This window comes from Periplaneta americana, chromosome 13 (assembly GCF_040183065.1).
Source record: "Periplaneta americana isolate PAMFEO1 chromosome 13, P.americana_PAMFEO1_priV1, whole genome shotgun sequence".
Lineage (NCBI taxonomy): Eukaryota > Metazoa > Arthropoda > Insecta > Blattodea > Blattidae > Periplaneta > Periplaneta americana.
The window spans coordinates 9,699,199-9,719,427 of record NC_091129.1 but is presented as its reverse complement, the minus strand read 5'-3'; the positions used below and the strand labels follow the sequence as shown (position 1 = coordinate 9,719,427).

Here is a 20,229-nt window from a genome sequence, read left to right as displayed (position 1 = left end):
TTATTCATAAGTGTACGACTTGCTTCCCGTCTTTCATTGAAATAATTATCTCTATTCTCCTCAATTGGATCCTGTAAGTATTTCAATTTTGCCTGTTTCCTTCTATCTACTACAATGGAACAATCTTCATCAAACCATGGTTTCTTTTTCTTAGTTTCATGATAGCCTATGCTCTGCTCAGCTGCAATTTTGATATTATCTCGGATATTGTGCCACACGCTATTAACATCTAACTCTTCCTTACCTTCGTCGGAAGTTGCTAAAGCAGCAAACCTACTTCAAATTTCAACCTGATAACGTTGCTAAGTTTCCTCGTCCTTTAATTTCAAAATATTGAATCTACTAATATTAGCTTGTTGCTCTACTCGCTTAGCTACTGATAGTCTTTCTCTTAATTCTCCAATTACCAAATAATGGTCAGAATTACAGTCTGCCCCCCTGAAAGTTCGATTGTCTGCTATACTAGTGTGCCTTCTTTTATGTATCAAGATGTGATCTATCTGGTTATGTGTCATTCCGTCTGGAGAAGTCCTAGTATATTTATGTATATCCTTATGGGGGATGTTGTACTCTTGACAATTAAATTTTTTGATGTGGCAAAGTTGACTAACCTAACTCCATTGTCATTACTACTTACGTGTAGGCTCTCTTTCCCAATTGTTGGTTTAAAAATATCCTCCCGTACTACTTTAGCATTGAAATCCCCCAATAAAACTTTCATGTGATATCTAGGTAATTGATCAAAAGTGTGTTCCAATTCCTCATAGAAGCTATCCTTTATATGGTCGTCTTTCTCTTCTGTAGGGGCGTGAGCATTTATAACTACGATATCGCACCATCTACCCTTAAGTACTAAATACGATAACCTGTCACTGATAAATTCGACCTTTTTTACTGCTGATTTTATTCTTTTATGAACAAAGAATCCTGTTCCTAATTGGTGATTATTGTTTCCTTCCCCATAATACAACAAGTAATCTCCTATTTGTGATATGCCGTTCCCATCTAACCTAACCTCTTGTACTCCTACGAAGTCAATTCTATATCTAGCTAGTTCTTTTGCTACTAATGTTACCCCTCCTGTTCTATAAAGACTAGTTACGTCCCATGTACCAAATATTATAACTTTTTCCTTTGCTGTGGTCGTGCCGGAGAATCAGTCCCAGAGGCTTACTGTTGGGCTTCGTAACAAGCTGTTTTTTACGGTGATGGGTTGTTAGCCCTTCGCCCAACTCCCAAGCTGAAGGACCACCCGTTATCGACTGTCCACGACTGCTTATTCAATATATTCGCAGCTACCCTCCATATCTGAGGCCGTCTCCTCTATCCGCAACCTGAGGACGCGCCACTCGTGGTGATAGGGACCCACAATACATGGCATTCTATACTACTACCCATAAAAATATTTATTACAGTATTCCTCCTAAATCACTTTGCATTCCGCTTGGACTCAACAGAATTTGAGCTTTGTTGTCCAGAGTGAAGAACCGAGGCAGTAGTGACTAGCTATCGGATGACAAAGTGCCTAAATCAATCATTGATGCATTAAGTATCGCCTTGCACAAAGAACAGTGAAGGAATATGGTAGAGCTACATTGTTCTAGAGTAGAGAGGGGAGGTGTAATACTTGGAAGAAGAAGGGGAGACGCCCGTTAGAAAGTGAGGTTAGATGTCACCTTATGTGCGTGCACTTGCAATGAGCCGTTAGGTTGGGACTGACTATCAACTCTTAATCATCGCGGCCAGTGCGCTTCGGACATTCATTCAGGACAAGCAGCGGAAAACAGAGTGCGTGTGCGTGCGTGCGTGAACGGATGTTAGCCTGCCTTCATGTTGCCGACGGCCAGGACGCAAGCAGCTACAGAGGTAATCCTTGACAGTCTACATTGTTGCGTGTGAAGAATTTTATTTAGTTTAATTATTATCTTCTATTATAGATCGATTATTCATCAGATTTTTTGTATTCCACAGATATTGGAGAAAAAATTGTAGTATAATGGTACAGTACATCAATTATTCATAGATTTCAAAAAGCCATATGACTTGGTTAAGAGAGAAGTTTTATATTCTTATTGAATTTCGTATTCCCAAGAAACTGGTTCGATTAATTAAAATGTGTCTCAGTGAAACGTACAGCAGAGTCGTATAGGTCAGTTTCTGTCACATGCGTTTCCAATTCACTGCGGGCTAAAGCAAGGAGATGCACTATCACCTTTACTTTCTAACTTCGCCCTAGAATATGCCATTAGGAAAGTCCAGGATAACAGAGAGGGTTTGGAATTGAACGGGTTACATCAGCTGCTTGTCTATGCGGATGACGTGAATATGTTAGGAGAAAATACACAAACGATTAGGGAAAACACGGCAATTTTACTTGAAGCAAGTAAGTTTGAAAGTAAATCCCGAAAGACAAAGTATATGATTATGTCTTATAACCAGAATATTGTAAGAAATGAAAATATAAACAATTAGAAATTTATCCTTCGAAGAGGTGAAAAAATTCAAATATCTTGGAACAACAGTAATAAATAGGCCTATAAATGATATTCGGGAGGAAATTAAACGCAAGATAAATATGAAAAATGCGTGTCATTATTCGGTTGAGAAGCTTTTATCATTCAGTCTGTTGTCAAAAAAGCTATAAGTTAGAATTTATAAAACAATTATATTACCGGTTGTTCTGTATGGTTGTGAAACTTGGACTCTCACTTTGAGAGAAGAACCGAGGTTAAGAGTGTTTGAGAATAAGGTTCTTAGGAAAATCTTTGGGGCTAAGAGGGATGAAGTTACAGGAGAATGGAGAAAGTTACACAACACAGAACTCCATGCATTTTATTCTTCACCTGACATAATTAGGAACATTAGATCCAGACCTTTGAAATGGGCAGGGCATGTAGCACGTATGGGCGAATCCAGAAATGCACATAGGTAGTTAGATGGGAGGCCGGAGGGAATAAGATCTTTGGAGAGGCCGAAACGTAGATGGGAGGATAATATTAAAATGGATTTGAGGGAGGTGGGATGTAATAGAGACTGGATTAATCTTGCTCAGGATAGGGACCGATGGCGGGCTTATGTGTCAATCTTCAAGTATGCTCCTGAGGTGTGGAAATAATCTTCTCAATGTATAAAAATGTCCTCGTCGACAACCGCCGGTCCTTCACGTTCCAGAATCTTCGTATGTACACTGTCATCTATTGCAATGGAGAGGAGAGCTTTTAATTTAATATGGGATTTTTACTACCTATGCATAGAATTGTTTATTTTTAGGTCATTTTCTAACATTTTTGGATCATTTTGGAGGCCATTTTTTAGAGTTTCTTTAGGTCATCAAAATCTGCGTCCAGGGGCCCGTTTCACAATCCTTACAAATTAACAATTTACAAATAACAAGTAAAAGATTACAAATGCTTGTAAATTATGTTTCACAATGCTATTTTATTAGTTTGTAAAGTCTGACGAACTTTACAAAATCAGCTCAAGTAATTTACAAATACGCATTATTGGTTACACAATATCGCCGACAGTTTAGAAAAATCGCTAAGGAGCAGAGTTGAAGTTGCTGTATTTTTACTACTATCGATACATATGTTTATATTTTGTATTAAAATAGATTATTCTGAGCTTGCTGATTCATATTTCACCAACAGAAAATATAAAGTATTGTTAAAGAAAATTAAAAGTAGTTAGATTTTTATATATTGGCGACAATGGAGTTTCATGTGATGTGATTGGTCGAGTATATCAATACGTCTATTACTTAAATGACCAAAGTTAGCAGCAAATTCAGTCAAATAAGTAAATAACAGATTTAGTCCACGTACAAATATGCAACTGATAAAATAATTACGATGTCTAACTACAAAATCAGGTTCATTTTTTGTGTTATCCATCAGTATTTATTAATGTTACATCCATAACCTCACAAACATTAGTGACTGATCCCATCAGCAGCATAAAAATTCTGTGCTATAGTAAATAACATTTTGGGGATCAAAAACCTGCCTCGAATTTAACTCTTAACAACATCAACTACCCTGTGGGCACTTTTGCACACTGATATCTTAGAAATTCTGTGCTTATCTGCTAACGCACGGAACTGACAGCTACTATGCAACCAATGCAAAATAGTACAGTTCTCGCTTTGAGGTTAGGGCATCACTTTTCGCTTTTGGATGTTGGATATGATGTCCCATATCTTGTAAGAGAGATTCTAGCGAAACGGGACTCGAAACGACTTCAGAATACCGCATAAGTAGTGTCGTTATTGCATTATTGAATTATTTATTTTTGGTGTAGGGAACTTCTTTTTTAAGTGTGAGTATTTATTAAATACAGTGTTCGTATATAAAATAAATACACGGTATTCCGAAGTATAGCGCGGGACTCATTCGAAACTTTTCATTAAATTTATACAATGATACGAACGTGTTATTAATTCTCGCCCGGAGAATTTTACGTATACGCCTTTGTTTGATTAGGCCTAAATTCAATATCTTTGTCTGAGTCATTAGAACTCATTAATAACATCAAAACTGCGTTAGTTTAATTCTTAATATTATCCAGTTACTCAAAAATTAATTTAATAAGTATATCTTTATTGTATTTATTCATAATTTGTTGCAATATCAAACTTTACACATCTCAGAGATATTATAGAAAATGTGCTAATGTTACGAGTAAAGTTTACACGTTTGTAAAATTACCCTTCATTGTGAAACAGAATACTTGTAAAGTGAGCAAAATTTAATTTGTAAAGATTTGATTTCCTTTGTAAAGTTCAACATTACAAACAAAGATTGTGAAACAGAAGTTTACAATTTACAAGCAAAGTTCACAATTTACAAAGCTTGTAAACATTGTGAAACAGGCCCCTGGTCATAATCATGGCGAGTAGGCAACACCATAATAGATGGGAACTTTCCTGCAGCGATGTGAGCAAAGATTGTGTTGAGGCCAAGGCAAATCACGTCTAGCGCATCGATGTTTCTCTATTGTGAACGAGGCGTCCTATTTCTCCTTACGTAGAAATCCGAGTCCATGGCAGCAAACGTCGTGGAAGACGTGAAAATCTACAGTACTACAGAGAGATGAGAACCGTTCAAAACGACTTATAAAAAAAAAAATTACACAATAACTGGACAATGTGCATCTCAGTCTCCTGTGTGGTCTACACAAACAATGTTACAAAGTACAGCGCTTAGAGCTCGCGAGTTCAAACCTTGCTAAGGGCAAGGTCGGGCCCTGTGTCTAAGTCAGGCGTGTCCAAAGCAACAGGTAGCGCCGAATCACTGCTGAATTCAGCCTGCAAGACTTCAGTCTACGTTTGAGGAGTGGGGATGGAGAGGTAGCTGATACAATTCACAAAGTTTGGGAGTAGTTAATTATATCATTTAGCTGTTATGTATGGCTGTTTATTTATCGAATTACCAACTTAAAAAAATATGTTTACACAAAATTTTTCCATGGAATATTTCCCTACAATTACATTTTTAAATATAACAAAATCGACATTTGTTTAAGAATGAATACAATGCATGTTATTCTCTTCAGTGAGCCAATGTAGCTTCTTATGTAGCATTTGATATAGTAATGACTTGTTATTAATTAATTTTTAATTACATATTTCTAATATGAATTCAATACATAATTCGATGTGAAGAACTTGGTTTATATACTTTTAATAATAAGTAATATTTATTTTAACCATTACTGTTACCTAATCGTCTTCATCGTCTCGAGCAAAAGCAACTTGAAAATCTGATGCTATATCTGATACAGCTACACGTAATTCTTCCAAAATTTCTTTTCCAATATACGTATCCAGTATTTTGATTTCACAATGTTCATCACACTTATAGGTTGACGCATACATAGATTATATGGAAAAGCAAAGGAACTCTGATGATAATGATAATGATAATGATAACAATAATAATAATAATAATAATAATAATAATAATAATAATAAAATTGAAAGAAGTAAGTGAATTAAATTTTAATTTCAATCAATGGATGCATATAAATAAAAATAACAATAATGATAAAATAAAAATGAACATAAACAATCCTGAACGAAGAATTTTCCTGTAATCTAATAATAATAATAATAATAATAATAATAATAATAATAATAATAATAATAATAATAATAATAAAATTGAAATAAGTAAGTGAATTAAATTTTAATTTCAATCAATGGATGCATATAAATAAAAATAACAATAATGATAAAATAAAAATGAACATAAACAATGTTGAACGAAGAATTGTCCTGTAATCTATTAATAATAATAATAATAATAATAATAATAATAATAATAATAATAATAATAATAATAATAACAATAATAGTAATAATAATAATAAAATTGAAAGAAGTAAGTGAATTAAATTTTAATTTCAATCAGTGGATGAATATAAATAAAAATAACAATAATGATAAAATAAAAATGAACATAAACAATCTTGAACGAAGAATTTTCCTGTAATCTATTAATAATAATAATAATAATAATAATAATAATAATAATAATAAAATTGAAAGAAGTAAGTGAATTAAATTTTAATTTCAATCAATGGATGCATATAAATAAAAATAACAATAATGATAAAATAAAAATGAACATAAACAATCCTGAACGAAGAATTTTCCTGTAATCTAATAATAATAATAATAATAATAATAATAATAATAATAATAATAATAATAATAATAATAATAAAATTGAAAGAAGTAAGTGAATTAAATTTTAATTTCAATCAATGGATGCATATAAATAAAAATAACAATAATGATAAAATAAAAATGAACATAAACAATGTTGAACGAAGAATTGTCCTGTAATCTATTAATAATAATAATAATAATAATAATAATAATAATAATAATAATAATAATAATAATAATAACAATAATAGTAATAATAATAATAAAATTGAAAGAAGTAAGTGAATTAAATTTTAATTTCAATCAATGGATGCATATAAATAAAAATAACAATAATGATAAAATAAAAATGAACATAAACAATGTTGAACGAAGAATTGTCCTGTAATCTATTAATAATAATAATAATAATAATAATAATAATAATAATAATAATAACAATAATAGTAATAATAATAATAAAATTGAAAGAAGTAAGTGAATTAAATTTTAATTTCAATCAATGGATGAATATAAATAAAAATAACAATAATGATAAAATAAAAATGAACATAAACAATGTTGAACGAAGAATTTTCCTGTAATCTATTAATAATAATAATAATAATAATAATAATAATAATAATAATAATAATAATAATAATAATAATAATAATAATAATAATAATAATAATAATAAAATTGAAAGAAGTAAGTGAATTAAATTTTAATTTCAATCAATGGATGCATATAAATAAAAATAACAATAATGATAAAATAAAAATGAACATATACAATCTTGAACGAAGAATTTTCCTGTAATCTATTAATAATAATAATAATAATAATAATAATAATAATAATAATAATAATAATAATAATAATAAAATTGAAAGAAGTAAGTGAATTAAATTTTAATTTCAATCAATGGATGCATATAAATAAAAATAACAATAATGATAAAATAAAAATGAACATATACAATCTTGAACGAAGAATTTTCCTGTAATCTATTAATAATAATAATAATAATAATAATAATAATAATAATAATAACAATAATAATAATAATAATAATAATAATAATAATAATAATAATAATAAAATTGAAAGAAGTAAGTGAATTAAATTTTAATTTCAATCAATGGATGCATATAAATAAAAATAACAATAATGATAAAATAAAAATGAACATATACAATCTTGAACGAAGAATTTTCCTGTAATCTATTAATAATAATAATAATAATAATAATAATAATAATAATAATAATAATAATAATAATAATAATAATAATAACAATAATAATAATAATAATAATAATAATAATAATAATAATAATAATAATAAAATTGAAAGAAGTAAGTGAATTAAATTTTAATTTCAATCAATGGATGCATATAAATAAAAATAACAATAATGATAAAATAAAAATGAACATAAACAATCTTGAACGAAGAATTTTCCTGTAATCTATTAATAATAATAATAATAATAATAATAATAATAATAATAATAATAATAATAAAATTGAAAGAAGTAAGTGAATTAAATTTTAATTTCAATCAATGGATGCATATAAATAAAAATAACAATAATGATAAAATAAAAATGAACATAAACAGTCTTGAAAGAAGAATTTTGTTGTAATCTATTAATAATAACAATAATAATAATAATAATAATAATAAAGTAGGTACAGCCTTTAAATCAAAATATTGGGAATGGAACGTAGCACAATGGCATTTTATATTGGTTGTGAAAAGCCAAGCAAAATCTTGCAGCAAATGATGCATTTAATTTTTACTTCATAGTCCGAAACTAAAATTTCTCCTCCCAATGCGAATGAAAGTTTCTTTTCTTCACAACCAACATGGAATAACGCGACTTCGATCCAGACATTGCGAAGGTACAAGCGGCGCTGATACCGTAGGTCCTCTGTCATGCAGGGAGCAGTGAAAGGGGTTGAGGGAGAAAACATTACGTTCTACAGAGCTCGATGCTCGCAGCTCACGTTTGCATCACAATTCATTAAATGGACGCCTGGTCTACGTAATTCAACACCTCTTCATAATACACAGTAGTTCACTAAGGTCTTCCAGAACTATGTTCTGTTCGCGAGGAGCCTCGGAAAACGTAACTTATTATCCATGATAGGCGGCTAAAGGAAAAAGAGACTAAGAAAAGCTATATATAGGCAAAGACGATAAATATAGAGAATTATTTTCCTGGAGTATTTTTATCAGTGGCGTAGCATGAAATTTTGAGCAGGGGAAGCTAATTCAAGTTGTCTTTCATGCAATATGAGAAAATGTATTACAAAAATACAGTCTTAAAATAAATAGTTGTCAATGTCAAGTCAGCAGTCGAAGATTGGTTGGAACATCGTAAGTAACACCAATAAGGCATGACCTCAAATGATACGTAGTAAAATATGATTTCACGGTTTACACATATCTCTTAACAGATAGACACGTATACGTATAACATTAGCTCACTCCCCGTCATACTTAGAGAAATCACAATATTAGTATCATTACGTAAGTATGCATCTGTCTTTTGGTTGTATCCTTCATTGACAGCAAGGGAGTCGGTCATTTGTTTTTTAAATCACACTTTTGTTCGTAAGTCAGTCTTCATAATAGAATTGTCCTAAAAAATTCAAGTAAATTGGTGTCAGGAACTGTTATTTCACTCATTAATATATATATATATATATATATATATATATATATATATATATGTGTGTGTGTGTGTGTGTGTGTGTGTGTGTGTACTGTATATATATCTGAACAAATGTGAAGTGGAATGAGAGAGAAATTGGAAGTGTAATTTAAGTGAATTAGATATTTGATGTTTTTCAATGTTTTGGATTGGGAGTAGTAGCAGGGGTACTACAACTGTAGGAGTATTATCGAAATAAATATATGGATAGGGGTAATAAAATAGGAAGTTTAGGAATGGAAGGGAAACAGCCTAGGTAGGAGGGAGAGAATAGAAGAGGATAGAGGGGGAAGGACATATAGCAATTCAGTCATAACAGAACATTAGAAAGCAATCAAGAAATTCTCGGCAAAGAATACATTAATAGAAAAGAGTTATATGTATAAAGGGATGGTGGATCGAAAAACACAAATGTGAAGGTCCACCATAACTGTGAATTGTAAAGTTGAATGACAAATAAATATCAATATCAATATTTCACTCATTATTTATTATATCAGCCACAATGCACACTAACACTTCAACTGAACACAACTGACGAAAAGGGATAACTCGGAAACTACTTATTTTAAATATTAAAGCTAGCTTCCTGCGAGCCTTGCGACCAGGGTAGTTTAGTTAGAAAGAGATGGAAAATCTGCGGGGTGGGTTACACAAAAGAATGAGTGTAAGAAACCAGTCTGCTTGGAAGCTGGTGTGTGCAGGCTTCTTGTTTACTGCTGCATCACAAATCATCCTGAGCTGCCGCATCACAATATTTAACGCGTAAATCTAAACTTTATTACTTACTTACAAATGGCTTTTAAGGAACCCGAAGGTTCATTGCCGCCCTCACATAAGCCCGCCAGCGGTCCCTATCCTGTGCAAGATTAATCCAGTCTCTATCATCATACCCCACCTCCCTCAAATCCATTTTAATATTATCCTCCCATCTACGTCTCGGCCTCCCTAAAGGTCTTTTTCCCTCCGGTCTCCCAACTAACACTCTATATGCATTTCTGGATTCGCCCATACGTGCTACATGCCCTGCCCATCTCAAACGTCTGGATTTAATGTTCCTAATTATGTCAGGTGAAGAATACAATGCGTGCAGTTCTGTGTTGTGTAACTTTCTCCATTCTCCTGTAACTTCATCCTGCTTAGCCCCAAATATTTTCCTTAGCACCTTATTCTCAAACACCCTGAACCTATGTTCCTCTCTCAGAGTGAGAGTCCAAGTTTCACAACCATACAGAAGAACCAGTAATATAACTGTTTTATAAATTCTAACTTTCAGATTTCTTGACAGCAGACTGGATGATAAGAGCTTCTCAACCGAATAATAACACGCATTTCCCATATTTATTCTGCGTTTAATTTCCTCCCGAGTGTCATTTATATTTGTTACTGTTGCTCCAAGATATTTGAATTTTTCCACCCCTTCGAAGGATAAATATCCAATTTTTATATTTCCATTTCGTACAATATTCTGGTCACGAGACATAATCATATACTTTGTCTTTTCGGGATTTACTTCCAAACCGATCGCTTTACTTGCTTCAAGTAAAATTTCCGTGTTTTCCCTAATCGTTTGTGGATTTTCTCCTAACATATTCACGTCATCCGCATAGACAAGAAGCTGATGTAACCTGTTCAATTCCAAACCCTCTCTGAAATCCTGAACTTTCCTAATGGCATACTCAAGAGCAAAGTTAAAAAGTAAAGGTGATAGTGCATCTCCCTGCCTTAGCCCGCAGTGAATTGGAAACGCATCAGATAGAAACTGACCTATACGGACTCTGCTGTATGTTTCACTGAGACACATTTTAATTAATCGAACTAGTTTCTTGGGAATACCAAATTCAATAAGAATATCATATAATACTTCCCTCTTAACCGAGTCATAAGCCTTATCTAAACTTTATTAAAATTAATAAATAATTTTGTTCATAGATTGCAGGTTTATTATGAAATTATTATTATTAACTGGGGAAGCTGAGGTTTTTAGCTTACATTGACCTTACGCCACTGATTTTTATTGAGGGATGTATAGTTTTTATCATATTCTAGAAGTTGAGGAAACTCGTAAATCCTGTTAGACAGAAATAATGGTTAGACATTTCTGGTCAGTTGCAAATGCTTACGCTGATTACAGCAAGGTTTGATTTGCTTTAACCACGTCGAAAAGCTGTAACCACCAAATATATGGTGCATAACAGTTTGACTTCCTCTTCAAACTACCGTACTAACCATTTTATGCTCATTTATTAAAACGTGAACGTTACGACGGCCACAAAGCAGAATATTAAAGGTGACGGGTCTTTGCGGTTGGTTACCTGCAACACAGAGACGAACACCGTGCAGAATTGATTATGGTTACAACATAACGTGGAGTAACATTTAAAACAAACCTACAGAAATTAAACAGAAGTCTATTACAACCGAGATACGCGGTGTGCTCGTAATAGTGCGGGGTCGTGAATATGAGTCGTGGAAGACCCTTTCAGGACGGGGTAAAAGTGTTGAGAAGTTCAGCGCAATTACAGCCGCCAACAGTTGGATTGCTAACAGGAAAGGACTTTCGTCTAGTGAATGGATATCTAGCCTGAAAATGACAGCAAATTTAGCAGCTGTTCGTTCCGTTCCCGGCAGATCTCTCGACGGTACCCGGTGCAATCATGGCTGCCCGGAGATTGAAACTTCAACACACGTCTTGGGATTCTGTAAACAGAGATTGCTCTTGAGGAACTCTAGACATCATCTTGTAGAATCCAAAATTGCTGCCGCATTAAGAAATAAGGGCTGGATAGTAGAAGAAGAAATCTCTTGTCTAGCTGAAAATGGGTCAACGAGACGAGTAGATATTTTAGAGTACAATGCTGACACTAAACAGGGCATCATTGTGGACCCCACGATACGTTTTGAAGTAGGATGTCGTAAGTCAGCCGAGGTCCACCATGAGAAGAAGTCGATCTATGAGCCTACAGTCAACTATTTCAAGCTGAAATATGCCTTAATTCACGTTGAGGTATTCGGCTTGCTCATAGGTGCTCGAGGGACTATACCAGCTTTTTTCGAAGAATTTCGATGGCAATTTGCTCTGCCAACATCTAAGAGAGATGACATTGTCATAACTGTGTTAAAAAATCCTGTCAAATCCTAATTAATCACATGGTGCCATATTAATAGCAATTGTAATGTTTCATGCCCTTTTTTGTTCCTTTTATTTTTTTTTAAATTCAATTAGTTATGTTTACATATGTAGGGTAAAGGTTGGTAATATTCTGATATGAGTAATATTGTGATAGTTCTTTTTGAGAATTTATTATAATTTTACTGACCGAGAGGAAGATCGGTTTTTTTTGCGTCAACGTATTAAGGGAATGTTCGTGGACAAGCTGCTGCACAAAACCGGCCCTTCTCTCGCTCAGTAAAATTGTAATACATTCTCAAAAGAGCTATCACAATTTCACTTGTATTACAATTTTACCAACCTTTACTATATATTTATTTTTTTGAGGATATACTGAATCCGTATGGGTTACCCTCAACGGGGGGCAGTTTGTAATTGTAATTAATTAATTAACGATAAAAGATTGGGAAGTGCTTTTACAAAATCGATAAATAGTTTGAAAAACGACGAGAGCGAGTTTTTCAATTTCCGAGATTTTGTAATGCATTTCACAAACATGTATTGTACAACATTTTTTTTGCGATCATATTTTTAAAATTGCAAATACAACATATTTAGCACTGAAAATTTAGAGCAATATTATTCCAAATCCATCGCAAAACTGCAATGTACTGGTAATTAAATAACAATAAGTGCACTGTAAAGGTAGGCACTCACTTACCGGAACGGATCCATTCGGTCCGTTCGGATTTTTATTCTTTGCATTATTTTAAAATAAACATCGCCCACTTGGCTGTAACGCCTCTGTCCGCATGACCGGATTCCGTCCAGAATTCTGGCCAGAGAATTCTAAACGGATTTCCGTACGGTCCAAGATCAAAATAAAGAATGTCATGACAAATATACCGATTGCAAGAACTCAAATTGAGGCTAATATTGAGGTATAATGAAATGGATGACGCGAAACTTATTTTATTAAGTCCAACAGTGTGAAGAGCTTTATAATTTATGAAATTAAAATTATAGCAATGTAATATGGAGAAAGAGTTACATCAGCTTCTTGTCTATGCGGATGACGTGAATATGTTAGGAGAAAACCAGCAAATGATTAGGGAAAACACGGGAATTTTACTTGAAGCAAGTAAAGCGATCTGTTTGGAAGTAAATCCTGAAAAGACAAAGTATATGATTATGTCTCGTGACCAGAATATTGTACGAAATGGAAATTTATAAATTCGAGATTTATCCTTCGAAGGGGTGGAAAAATTCAAATATCTTGAAGCAACAGTAACAAATATAAATGACACTCGGGAGGAAATTAAACGCAGAATAAATATGGGAAATGCGTATTATTATTCGGTTGAGAAGCTTTTATCATCTAGTCTGCTGTCAAAAAATCTGAAAGTTAGAATTTATAAAACAGTTATATTACCGGTTGTTCTGTATGGTTGTGAAACTTGGACTCTCACTTTGAGAGAGGAACAGAGATTAAGGGTGTTTGAGAATAAGGTTCTTAGGAAAATATTTCGGGCTAAGAGGGATGAAGTTACAGGAGAATGGAGAAAGTTACACAACGCAGAGCTGCACGCATTGTATTCTTCACCTGACATAATTAGGAACATAAAATCCAGACGTTTTAGATGGGCAGGGCATGTAGCACGTATGGGCGAATCCAGAAATGTATATAGAGTGTTAGTTGGGAGGCCGGAGGGAAAAAGACCTTTATGGAGGCCGAGACGTAGATGGGAGGATAATATTAAAGTGGATTTGACGGAGATGGGATATGATTATAGAGACTGGATTAATCTTGCACAGGATAGGGACCGATGGCGGGCTTATGTGAGGGCGGCAATGAACCTCCGGGTTCCTTAAAAGCCAGTAAATAAGTAAGTATGTAGGTTTTACTACCAGCAATGCCCGTTTATTAATCTTTCTACTATTACTTGTAGTTTAGAAATTGCTATAGTTCGTAGAAGTACCTGCGTATCAAATCTTCATAAAGGCGTACCTATTACTTACACGTAAAACTATTTTTAAAACCAAGAGTGAAAATATGTCATTATCTCCATATGGTCTCCATCCGCTCAACGTTAACTGCCATGTTTATATGAATGAAAATCACTCAGGGTAATTTAATTCACAAAGACCACAGAGAAGTAAGAAGCATTGAATCATTTTTAATCATCCGATAGTACTTTCAACCTAACTTTCTTCATACAGTGTAAAGAAAGCGATAACTATCTGTTAAGAGAGGCATGAGATGATTCTAACAAAATTTTCAACTGAAGTGCATTCTGGCGAAGTATAGCTTTCGCAGAATATCACCTAAGAAAAGAATTCTATTGAAAAAGCTCACAGCTCATGAAATATACATGACAAGAACGAGGAGAGGATACTGACGATTCCAAAGAAAGTGACTGCCAAGTCAACGGTACACGCATTCAATATTAATACGTTTTTAAAAGAATGTCGGACAAAAGGTTGCTATGGCGAAAACGAGATGAAAGGAGGATGCAAAATAACATCTACTGGTTTCGGAACGAGTCTGGAGACAGTTTCATAACATTAGCTATATGAAGTCTCTACAAAAATGTTTATTCCACGTGGACCAAACTGACAATAAGATATAACTTCAGTCTCTTGCACGCCGAAAACTTGGAGAAAATTTGATACTCACCCACCTTATCGTACATCAGCGGCTCTTGTATGTATGTATGTATGTATGTATGTATGTATGTACAGGGACATCATTTTATTTTTACTTGTATTTTATTGTACTGCATTTTTGAATGTACTTCACTCTCACCCCTTTACTAATGTCCTTGCTCCCGTCAGACACACAAACTTACGGCCGCTGTTGCATTCGAAGTCTTCAAGCAGTGAAGTAAACACTGCAGTGTATAGTGTGTTTCAGAATTATGGTTGCGTTTTCTATAGAAGAAAGAACCTATATTAATAATATCGTACTAAAAAATTATACTGAAGAAACGATAAATTAAATTTCAGAGAATATGCTTCAAAATGTTTTTAATAATATGCGAACATTAGTTATCCAATTTTCATTATTTCTTTCATGTTGTTTTATGATCTAGTTATTAATGTAATAACTATGTAAGCAAATGTATTTAATTAGAATTAGAGTCTGGCTGGGCGGAAGAGAAGGCCTACTGGCCTTAGCTCTGCCAGATTAAATAAATAAATTATGAAATTATTATTATTATTATTATTATTATTATTATTATTATTATTATTATTATTAAGAATTGAAGCCTGCATTGTAATGAACGGCAACCATTTTCAGCAACTTGTTTAAAAATTCAGATTAGCTTATTTTGAATTGAGGTGGCTAGAAGCAAAGGGATGCTAGTGACATTTGTAATAACATGAGTTAAGTGCATCCAGTGTAAGCTAAAGTATCTAAAATTTTAGTGGCAAAGGGATATTTTAATCGCATTACACATTAAAATTTAAATAAAAATTTCACCGGTTTTACGAAAGCTTAAATATTTAAACCCCATTTTCTCAAAAGTAACTTAAGTGCACTTACAGCCCTTTACTTATGAGCCTCTCAATTTAAATGCACTCTCTATATTGTATGTTAACACCAATAATTAATATGCTAAATAAAGTAGACATTACATAACGAACATAGCCGCCTGAAAAGTTGAGTTTTTGAAAAAAAAAATGTTACTACTCTACTGTATTTTGATAAATTCCGTAAAAGTGTTAATCAAACTGAAAATCGTAATATCGTATTTCCCTACAACATAAATGGATACACTACTTTTCTCTCCTCCTACACCTAGTAAAATGATTTATTTACATATTGCACTAGTAACATCAAACTCCTGTAATGGAAGGGGGCAACAGTGTTTCCGAGTATAGCCAGGTTAATGTTAAAAATGTTGGTAAAAATAAAGTGATGTCCCTGTATGTATGTATGTATGTATGTATGTATGTATGTATGTATGTATGTATGTATGTATGTCCTGTCCACACCTCTGGAGTAACGGTTAGCGCGTCTTGCCGCGAAAACACGTGGCCCGGGTTCGATTCCCGGTTGGGACAAATTACCTGGTTGAGGTTTTTTCCGGGGGTTTCCCTCAACCCAATATGAGCAAATGCTGGGTAACTTTCGGTGTTGGACCCCGGACTCATTTCACCGGCATTATCACCTTCATCTCATTCAGACGCTAAATAACCTAAGATGTTGATAAAGCGTCGTAAAATAACCTACTAAAATCTATGTCCTTCTACTTGAATGCACTTGTTATAGAGTTTATTCCAGTCCTCGAACACCTGACGCAGGCCCTTGAGGATCGCCTCACATTTCTGGAATCAGTCATCACCGGTGATGAGTCCATTTTTTACATGAGATGGAACAGATGAGTCATGTAACTGTGAGAAAGGCAATGGACTGTTCCCGTAATAGACTGGAACATTTTTTGACTGTGAATGGTTCTCGTTTTAAGCATCTGTTGTAAAGTTTAGTTAATAATAGCGTTTTGTTTATGTTTTATGGCCTACTCTAAACATGATTTTACATACTTATTTGTTTCAAGTTTGAAGTCCACGAAACAAGTTTAATGAATACCGGTAGTTAAAAGACACGAAACGGGTGAATGGGTAAAATTTCTACATATTCATACATAAAATTTACCGCAAAATCGGAATATGTAAATTTTAAGGGAACGCACAGGTGAAATTACTAAATCTTACAGTTTTCATTTTTTTTTTCTCAAAGACCAAGGACCTAGAATAAAATTATGTGACACGTTTCCTTATTAAGATGCAATAAAGGGCAGGAATTTTTTTCAACGTGATTTTCTTTAATTTTCGACGTGTGGAACTATTTATATATTAATTTAATTAATTTATATATAAATGATTCCACACGTCGAAAATTAAAGAAAATTACGTTGAAAAAAATTCCTGCCCTTTATTGCATCTTAATAAGAAAACGTGTCACATAATTTTATTCTGGTGTCCTTGGTCTTTGAGAAAAAAAAATGAAAACTATAAGATTTAGTAATTTCACCTGTGCGTTCCCTTAATATAGGGTGCCATTTAAAAAAATGAAGTTCACTATCACAGCCTGTATGTGCGAATACCTAAATTTTCTCGAAAACTGGTCTCATATTGTATGGTTTATCTCCAACAGCTTTTGTATATGTGAAATTAAAAATTTAAGAAGATATGAGTAATATTCCATTAGTTTTGAGGATATACTGAGTCCAAAAGGGTTCAAATTTGACTAGGACTTAATTTCTTTCCCTTGGATTAAAAATTTATTCATAACACTGCATACACTTTTAGATAAGTTTAGTCTATTTTAATGTTTTCAGAATCACGCAAGCATAGCAAAGACGTTAGCCTTTTCAATGAAATACAACAAAACCCAACTAATGCCAAATAAGTCACTAAGACCAATTGAGGTATTGGGGTTATCTCGTAAGTTTGTTCTATTTTTTGTTAAGTTTAATCTATTCCGCCTGAAGACACTCTATCCTCCGTACAGATAAATCATCATAGTTGCCGAAACACTCCTGCGACATAGTGTTGAACAACTAGCCCCGCTATTTGGATTCGTCAGTACGAGTTTGTGACAGACGTTGGATACAGCAGCGTGGACTTGTGCTTGTTTGTAAAAATAACATGGAAGGCAAAAGAGATACATTGTCGGCATCTTATGCTGTTACTTTATCGTGAAGGTGAAACCGCCTCACAAACCCAACGGAAAATTTGTAGTGTTTATGGAGCAGATGCAGTGACGAATCCGGCATGTAAAAAGTGGTTTTCTCGATTTCAGATGGAAATTTATTCCTGAAAGACAAATCTCGCGCTGGACAGTCTATGGCTACGGACGTGGAAAGAATAGAGAATATTTTTTCAAACTATCCACAGATGACGACTCGGGAAATGGCATAAGGTGGCCAGGCAATTACAGAAACTTGGTTACGTAAATTTTCGCGATATATATGTCTTCCGCACGAACTGAGTGAAGAGAATTTGGTTCAGCACGTTTCCATCTGTGACTATTTAATGATATGTAATCAAATCCTTTTCTGATACGACTGGTGACAGAGATGAAAAGTGGATTGTGTACGACAACGCCAGAAAGAGAAAATCATGACGCAAGAAAAGGGAGTCACCACTATCAGTTCCTAAACCAGGGCTTCATCCAAGGAAGGTTATACTATGCATTTGGTGGGACTGGAAAGGAATTCTGTATTACGAAGTTTTTCTGCTGGTGATACCATCAATTCAGAGAAATACTGTTCTCAATTAGGTCGTCTGAAGGTAGTTACTGAAGAGGAAAGACCAGAATTGGCAAACAGTAGAGGAGTCGTCTTTCATCACGACAACGCCAGACCACATAGGCTACCCCTATTACGAACCGTCAAAAGTTGCGGAATTTCGACTGGGATGTGTTACTCCAGTCGTCCTATTCTCCGGACATTGACCCTTCAGAATTTTGTCTATTCAGTTCCCCGCATAATGTCCTTAATGACGAACGCGTCACTTCCTTGGAACAGTTCATCAGCCACAAAATCACAAAAATGGAATCTATAAACTTCCAGAGAAACTGCAATATATTATTACAATAATAGTTCATGTTGTATTACAAAATACACTTCTTTACAATTCATGTTGGAAAATTTTCAGCTAAGCCTCGTGTTAATAACATATATCAAAATATGATTAATTATTTATTCCGTCAATAGGGTTTAAGCAATGAATTACATATGAAAGAAAAACATATGAAAGAAAATATTGATGTGTTACATCCTATTTAATCTTGATACTAACGTTTTCGCCCCTAATGGGGCATCTTCAGGTACAAGATAGAAGTATCATCTAAAATCAATTACAATACAAGTTTTACATTAGAAAATGCCATGACTAGAATGAAATATGACATAGTGACAATATTATCCATACCAACATTAAATGTCCTGTCAAAATATTAAAAACAAATTTAATTTAAAACAATGTGAATTTGCATAGCAATGCAAAGTAGATCCCCTTGTATGGCATCTCAAATATATTGTGTTGTTGCCAATAAGGTTAATAAAAATACTAAAAATATACAGAATTAAAACCTAATATTATTAAATGTGGAGTCATAAAGCATGTATAACTAATTTCATGGAGCGATTGGAATTCTCGTTAAATGTTCAATGCTCTCGTATAACATCATGCGAGTCTAATCATCATACACGGGTTGTTGAACAGAAGGGATGTGTTTTTTGCCCGTAAACAGTCTAATGGAATAAACTGCAATCCGATGACAAGTTGTTTGTATTCATTTTACTGTACAGAACAATAGAACCGTGTGTAGCTGTAGGCTTGGGTGTTTACTTACAACTTACAATACATATGTTTTTCTGTCATATGTAATTTAATGCTTAAGCCATAATGACGGAATAAATAATTAATCATATTTTGATGTGTGTTATAAAAATACACTTTGTTTACAAAACCTTACTCTCTTATTTGCTTTCAATGACCTTGTGTTTAACATTTTGTAAATAAATACCATATCGCACCACAGTTTCTTCGGCAAATTCTCTGTCGTAGCTGGGGGTGTTCAGTGTTCCCAGGCGTTCTTTGAATGTTTTGTAATGTATCGTACCCCAGATTGTTCGGCAACTTCTCTGTCGTAGTTGTGTTGGGGGTTTGCAGTGTTTTCAGGCGTTCTTAGTGTGCTTATCATCAGGTTTTCTCCGGAGCGGTTGTTTG

The 20,229-nt window shown here is 33.5% G+C and overlaps 1 protein-coding gene across 2 annotated transcripts in view; it reads left to right on the top strand.

Moving 5' to 3' along the window:
- The window catches only part of LOC138711735 (glucose dehydrogenase [FAD, quinone]-like), a 115,416-nt gene that overhangs the window by 56,527 nt on the left and 38,660 nt on the right, over window positions 1-20,229 (top strand). The window contains exon 1 of one of the 2 annotated variants that reach the window (XM_069842899.1): window positions 1,694-1,866. The exons of the other annotated variant lie outside the window; for it this stretch is intronic. The gene's annotated coding sequence lies outside the window, so the exon portion shown is untranslated. Of the gene's footprint in view, window positions 1-1,693; window positions 1,867-20,229 lie in introns of those variants that run through there. 2 annotated transcript variants of the gene reach the window in all.